Raw genomic sequence first — 6,363 nt, 5'->3', positions numbered from 1 at the left:
ATATATACACCGATCAGCCACAACATTAAAACCACATGTCTAATATTGTGTAGGTCCCCCTTGTGCCACCAAAACAGTGCCAACCCACATCTCAGAGTAGCATTCAGTGATGATATTTTTCTCACCACTTTGTACAGAGTGTTTATCTGAGTTACGGTAGACTTTGTCAGTTCGAACCAGTCTTGCCATTCTCTGTTGACCTCTCTCATCAACAAAGTGTTTCCGTCCATGTGGGACTGAAATATTTAATCTTGTCCTAAAATGTCAAAAGTCTGGTCTTAACTTTACTGCTTCTAGTTTTTGTGTGATATTGCAAAACGTTTTCTTTCTGTGATTACATGGCCATCTTCTTATTTTGTATGAAATAAAGTTGGTAGTTTTATAGGTCACAAAGACTGATCCATGAACAGTCACCATTTTGCCCCTTAAGCAATGCACTTGACCCCAAGCTGCACCTTGTAATATCTGTATGATGTTGCTTTTGATAAATGTTTCTACTAAATATTTTTAAGCAAAGTTTTTGTCTCTCAAAGCACTATTATCTATTACATCCAGCCATATCTGGTTTTCATAGTTCGTTCATGGACTTCTTCCTTTAAAGCTTCTGACAGTGGAAGTTGGGAGTTCTACCCACATGCTTTCTGTAGCGTGAGGAGCTGTCATCTTTTATCTCCCTCCTCTTTAGTTCTGCTATGTGGACCAGTCCCCAACCTTGTGATATCCGTTAGCTATCAGACAGGGTATAGACCTTATTCACAGCAGCGCCATCTTTGATTTTGGGAATGAGAGTGAGGCTGTGAGGGATAGACTTACAGTCTCTTCAATGGCACGAACGGTATATCTCAAGTCAAGTCAAGTCAACCTTTATTTATAGAGCACATTTAAAAACAACAGAAGTTGACCCAAAGTGCTTTACCTATCAAACAAACAAAAAAAAAAAAACTAAAAAAAATATAAAAACAGATTGATTTAAAATTAAATATAAAACATAATAAATAAAAACATTTAAATACAACATCATGTATTAGTCCAATTCAACCTATTCAATGATTTATTCAAAAGCCACAGAACAAAAATATGTTTTTAAAGAAGATTTAAAAATGGCTAATGATGAAGCTGACCTCACATTGGAAAGGGAGACTATTCCATAGATTAGGACCTATCACAGAAAAGGCACGGTCACCCTTAGATCTATAGCGGCAACGTGGAACCCTCAATAGAAGTTGATCAGAAGACCTGAGCACTCTGGTTGGAGAGTAAGGGTGTAGAAGGTCACTGATATATTGGGGCATGACACCAGATAGCACCTTGTAGACAAAAATCAGAATTTTAAAATCGACCCTGAATTTTACCGGAAGCCAGTGTAGAGACGCTAAAACCGGGCAAATGTGATCCCTCTTTCTTGACCCTGTTAAAAGCCTAGCTGCCGCGTTTTGAACAAGCTGTAGGCGGTATAACGCAGTTTGGGGCAGACCAATGTACAATGAGTTACAATAGTCTAACCTTGATGAAATAAGTGAGCGGATCATAATTTCCAAGTCTTTATGGGAAAGAAAGTGTTTTATTTTAGTGATAGATCTCAGGTCGAAAAAGCTACCCTTGACAACAGCACTGATCTGCTTATTGAAAAGTAATGATGAGTCTAAAATCACTCCAAGACTCCTCACATGATCTTGTACATTCAACCAGGCCAGGTAAGTAGGACATAGAGGAACCTAAAATCAGAACTTCGGTTTTGCTTTCATTTAATTGTAAGACACTGTTTGCCAGCCAATGTTTAATATCTTTGAAGCAATTTAGAGCATTCTCAGATGAACAATTCTTGTCTACACTCACTGGGAAATAAAATTGGGAATCGTCAGCATAACAGTGATAAGATATGCTGTACTTATTAAAAACAGAGCTCAGAGGAATCATATACAGTGAAAATAACAAGGGTCCTAAGACTGACCCTTGAGGGACACCACACTGTAACTGAGCCGAAGTAGAAGAAAAATGACCTAAATTCACAGAGATCATCCTTTCTTTTAGATAGGAGGAAAACCACTGGAGGCTCATCCCCTGGATGCCAACCATACATTCTAGATGATTGAGGAGAATATTATGGTCGATATATATATGGTCTAATATAACTATATATATATATATATATATATATATATATATATATATATATATATATATATATATATATATATATAACTAATATAAGACGATAGGTGAACCTGAATCCATGGAGAGTAAAATATCATTAGTGACCTTCTACAATGCAGATTCAGTGCTGTGCAAGTGTCTGAAACCAGACTGAAATGTATCTAAAATGTTAAATGTATTTAGATAGGAGTAGAGCTGCGAATAAACAACTCTCTCCAAAATCTTGGAAATAAAAGGCAGTTTGGAGATTGGTCTGTAATTGTTGTTCCAAAAAAGGTTTTTTTAACAAAGGATGTAGAATTGCATGTTTAAAACTACTTCACTGTTTAAAGGTATAAAGCTGTTAAAAGCTCCTAGATCACATCTGATTTTCCACAACTCATGTTGTCTGGAGTTTTTTGTCTACTGAATGTTCTTAGAAAGATATTTTTTCAATGTTTTGTCTGCGGAACGATCCAAAAACACTTTAAACTGCAGTACAGTCCATTGAAGAGACTGTACGTCTATCCCTCACAGCCTTGTTGTCATTCTCATTAAAAATAAAAGATGGCACTGCTGTGAATAAGGTCTAAAGTACCCAATTGTTATACTAAAATGGTTAAAAATTAGATGCTTTCCACTTTCCATAATTTAAGACTCTATGAGCTTTATTTTCATGACCGTGCTATTTCTAAGGGCAATTTTTATTTTATTTTTAAGCGCAAAGTGGGCGTGGGTGGGAATGTTTGCGCTATCTGTGGGTCTATGTGCATAAACTGTGGGTGTACTGTATGTTAATCAAGTGGTGCAAAGCGCAATTTTCTATTTTCCATGAAGACATTTGAGAGGCACCTTTATTCTCAGTGCAAAGTCTAAAATCAGTTCTTGCATTTGTGATACAGAGATTCCACCAGTAGGTGGTAATAAAGTTCATGTCCAAACAAATGTCCCTGACAATCACTGTTGTAGCCGTTTTAGGAAACAAAAATCACTGTTAATACTAGCAACAATTTGTGTGTCAGTATAGATCAATTTGATTAATGATACTTACATTCTGTATAATTGAACTGAGCCTACATTCAAGTCCTGGCGACATATTTTCCATGCATATACAGTTGCAATCCAAATTATTCAACCCCCCCCCCCCCCCCCAAAACATTAAGGATTTACAAAGGTAAGCTTTTCTGATGACCCAGAATTTTTAAACTTTACATCTATATCAGTTGAGTGACACATTCAAAGTCATAGTGTGAATATATAACCTAATATTTCTAAATAGCAGGATTTTTTATAAATACAGCCATGTCATAATTATTCAACCCGTACTGCATGTAGCTGTTTCTTAAATATGTAAGGCTACACAGATAATTGTTTTAAAACAAAATTAAGTCATCAATCTGCAATGGCACTTATTTAAGTTTGAAAATTTAAGTTAAGCGTTGTAAGCAAAAATGTATTTCTATGCAAAAAATGCAATTAAAAATAAGCTGTCTCAAAAGCTAATAGAGGAGATTATTTCATTACACAAGAAAGGTCATGGCTAAAAGTACCTTTCCAAGGCACTTCAGTTTCCAACAGACAAAGTTGGCAGCACCATTCATACATTTTTTAAATATGGTACAACAGCAACCTTCTTGCGTGTGGAAGAAAGCAAAACTTCACCAAGGGAAATGTTGACTTGAATATTCAAGAAGTAATTAGGAAAGACCTGTGGAGTCCTGGAAGAAGGTTTTATAGACGTATGACACTAAACTGAAAATGAGTTTTAGACCCATGGGTCAGCAGTACATCTGGAGTAAGATGACAAGGTGATGACAAGAATGACACCATCCCCACAGTCAATCATGGAGGTGGGTCAGTCCTGTTATGGGGGTGTTTTGCGGCTGCAGGAAACGGCTATCCTGACTATGTGAGTGACACCATGGATTCTTTCAGGTATCAGACCATTTTGGCATGAAAAATGTGATGACTTCAGAGTGTAAATTGAAGCTCGGTGATCACTGGACTTTCCAGCAAGACAATAACACCAAGGATACATCCAAGTTGTCCAAAATCTGGTTCAGGGATAGGTCGTGGAATGTCCAGTGGCAGTGGCAGCACAGAAACCAAAGAATGTCAATGAGCTGGAAGCTTTTGCTCCAGTGTAAAAATGTATAAAAATTCTAATAGAGAGGTGTCCGAAGCCTGAGAACACTTACCTGAAACATTTATTTGCTGTTATTAAGGATAAAGGATGCTCCACATATGATTGACTTTGGGGGTTGAATATTTGTGACATGACATTTGTGGAGAGAATTAGTTATTTTTTATTTTAAAATTTGGATAAACTGAACTCTTTGCTCTCAAAATCACTCAAATGTGTATTAAAATGTACTTTGACTGTTTACTGAGGTTTTAGTTGATGTGTTTTAATTCACATCACCAGAATGTATCGCTGGTCAGGGGGGTTGAATCATTTTGATTGCAACTGTAAAAGGAGCGCTTCATTAGAAATATGCAAGGCATTCAACAAAGACGCAGTTAAGGCACAAAAGAACGTAAGTCCATATTTTTCTTCTAATTCATTGCATATATCCCATTTACACTACCAAATTCTTATGAATTTGCTGTCTTTGGTTATATCGCTGGTGCTTGACAGGGAATTGACTATATAACAGGACGCTGGTGGTGCAATAACTGGAGAAGAACAACAGAATCTCAATTTCACCAAACCCACTTACGTCTAGACTTAGTGGTTGCACAAAAATACCAAAACTTAATGGCCATGCATGCCCACTGATTTTGTACATATGATATATCGCATAGGCTAGCACTGCGCTTGGCGATCTTAAAATAGGGCCCTATACAGTATATACATTTTAAATAGATAACACATTTGAAAATTAGGAACTATGTTTCAGTGTCAAGAGTATTTTGATCATTTAAAGAATTGTATTATTGGCTAGTATGTCTAAATACTAAACTTATCCTGAACAGTGACACCTTTATACAGCTAGCTTTAGTTCTTGCCTGGCATCAAAACAATTGGCATTTTATAAATTATTTGCATATTTTGGCACATCACAGTGATGGTGTTGGTCATTTTATAGTCTATTTATTTTTAGAAAGCAATTGGTTTTTTAATATTTACCTAGTATAAATACATGAATCACTTCGTGCCATCTATTACTTTATTAACTATGGTGAAACAGAGGTCCCACAGCTAACTTGAAATAAGAATATTTTGACTGAGATGATAATTCATGACATCAGCTGATGTAACATATTTAATGAGGTTTTTAGAAGAAAAGCTATATACAGTATATTTATTAGGAACTGTAAAGAAATGAGTAATGTGTCATTTTACCAATTTCACAGGACAGGCTGGTACCACACAGGCATACACTCACTAGGGGGTTGCTACCACCTTGTGGCAGTATTATGTCACCAATGTCCATACAGTGTCAGAAATCAACTTTACAAATACAGGGCAATATTTGCACCTTATTGAGGGCAATTTGTTTCTAACTATATAAAAAATATACTGTGAGTCATCCTTTTGGGTTAAATACTTTAATTTAAGAGAGAAAAAAAATGCATAACTCTTCCTAGAATAGAATATTAAAACCTGTATCAGATGTTGCATATTAAAAAAAATGAGGAATTCATAATGAGGGCATTATTTGCAACATGGGGCAAAAATGCCCCTTAATTTCTGACGGTGGTCCCTACTATATTGATTTCTATATCTATCTTATTAATTACATAGGATTTTCGTTTACTGTACACACCAGGGTTATTATAGTTTTGCATTTTTAATTTAGTTTTTATTTCTATTTTATATTCAATTTGTCATTTCAATTTAGTTTAGTTTTCACACTTTGTTAGTTTTAGATTTCTCAGTGTTATCTAGTTTCAGTTCAGTTTTCAGGCTGAGTTTTAGTATTTTATAAGCATTTACTGGTTTTATTTTAAATGTCTAACACCACTATCTAGTTTAAATAAGGTAGATTATACATGTTAAAGATGGATAAAGTGGGACAGTTAAGCTTGACCCCTATTGTATCCATATGTATTTCCTTATATGGTTAAAAATCATTACTAAACTAATCTTTGAGAAGTAAACAATTCACGTTTTGAGGTTTAAAATGGATTTTACATCAGGAAGTGTGGCAGAGCTCATTTTATGACCACCGGTGGGAACAGCAATGGTAAAGCAAATGACAGAAATTCGAGGCAAATCTTTTTAGT

Source organism: Myxocyprinus asiaticus, chromosome 12 (assembly GCF_019703515.2).
Source record: "Myxocyprinus asiaticus isolate MX2 ecotype Aquarium Trade chromosome 12, UBuf_Myxa_2, whole genome shotgun sequence".
Classification (NCBI taxonomy): domain Eukaryota; kingdom Metazoa; phylum Chordata; class Actinopteri; order Cypriniformes; family Catostomidae; genus Myxocyprinus; species Myxocyprinus asiaticus.
The sequence above is the reverse complement of the archived record's forward strand: the minus strand, read 5'-3'. Positions refer to the sequence as shown.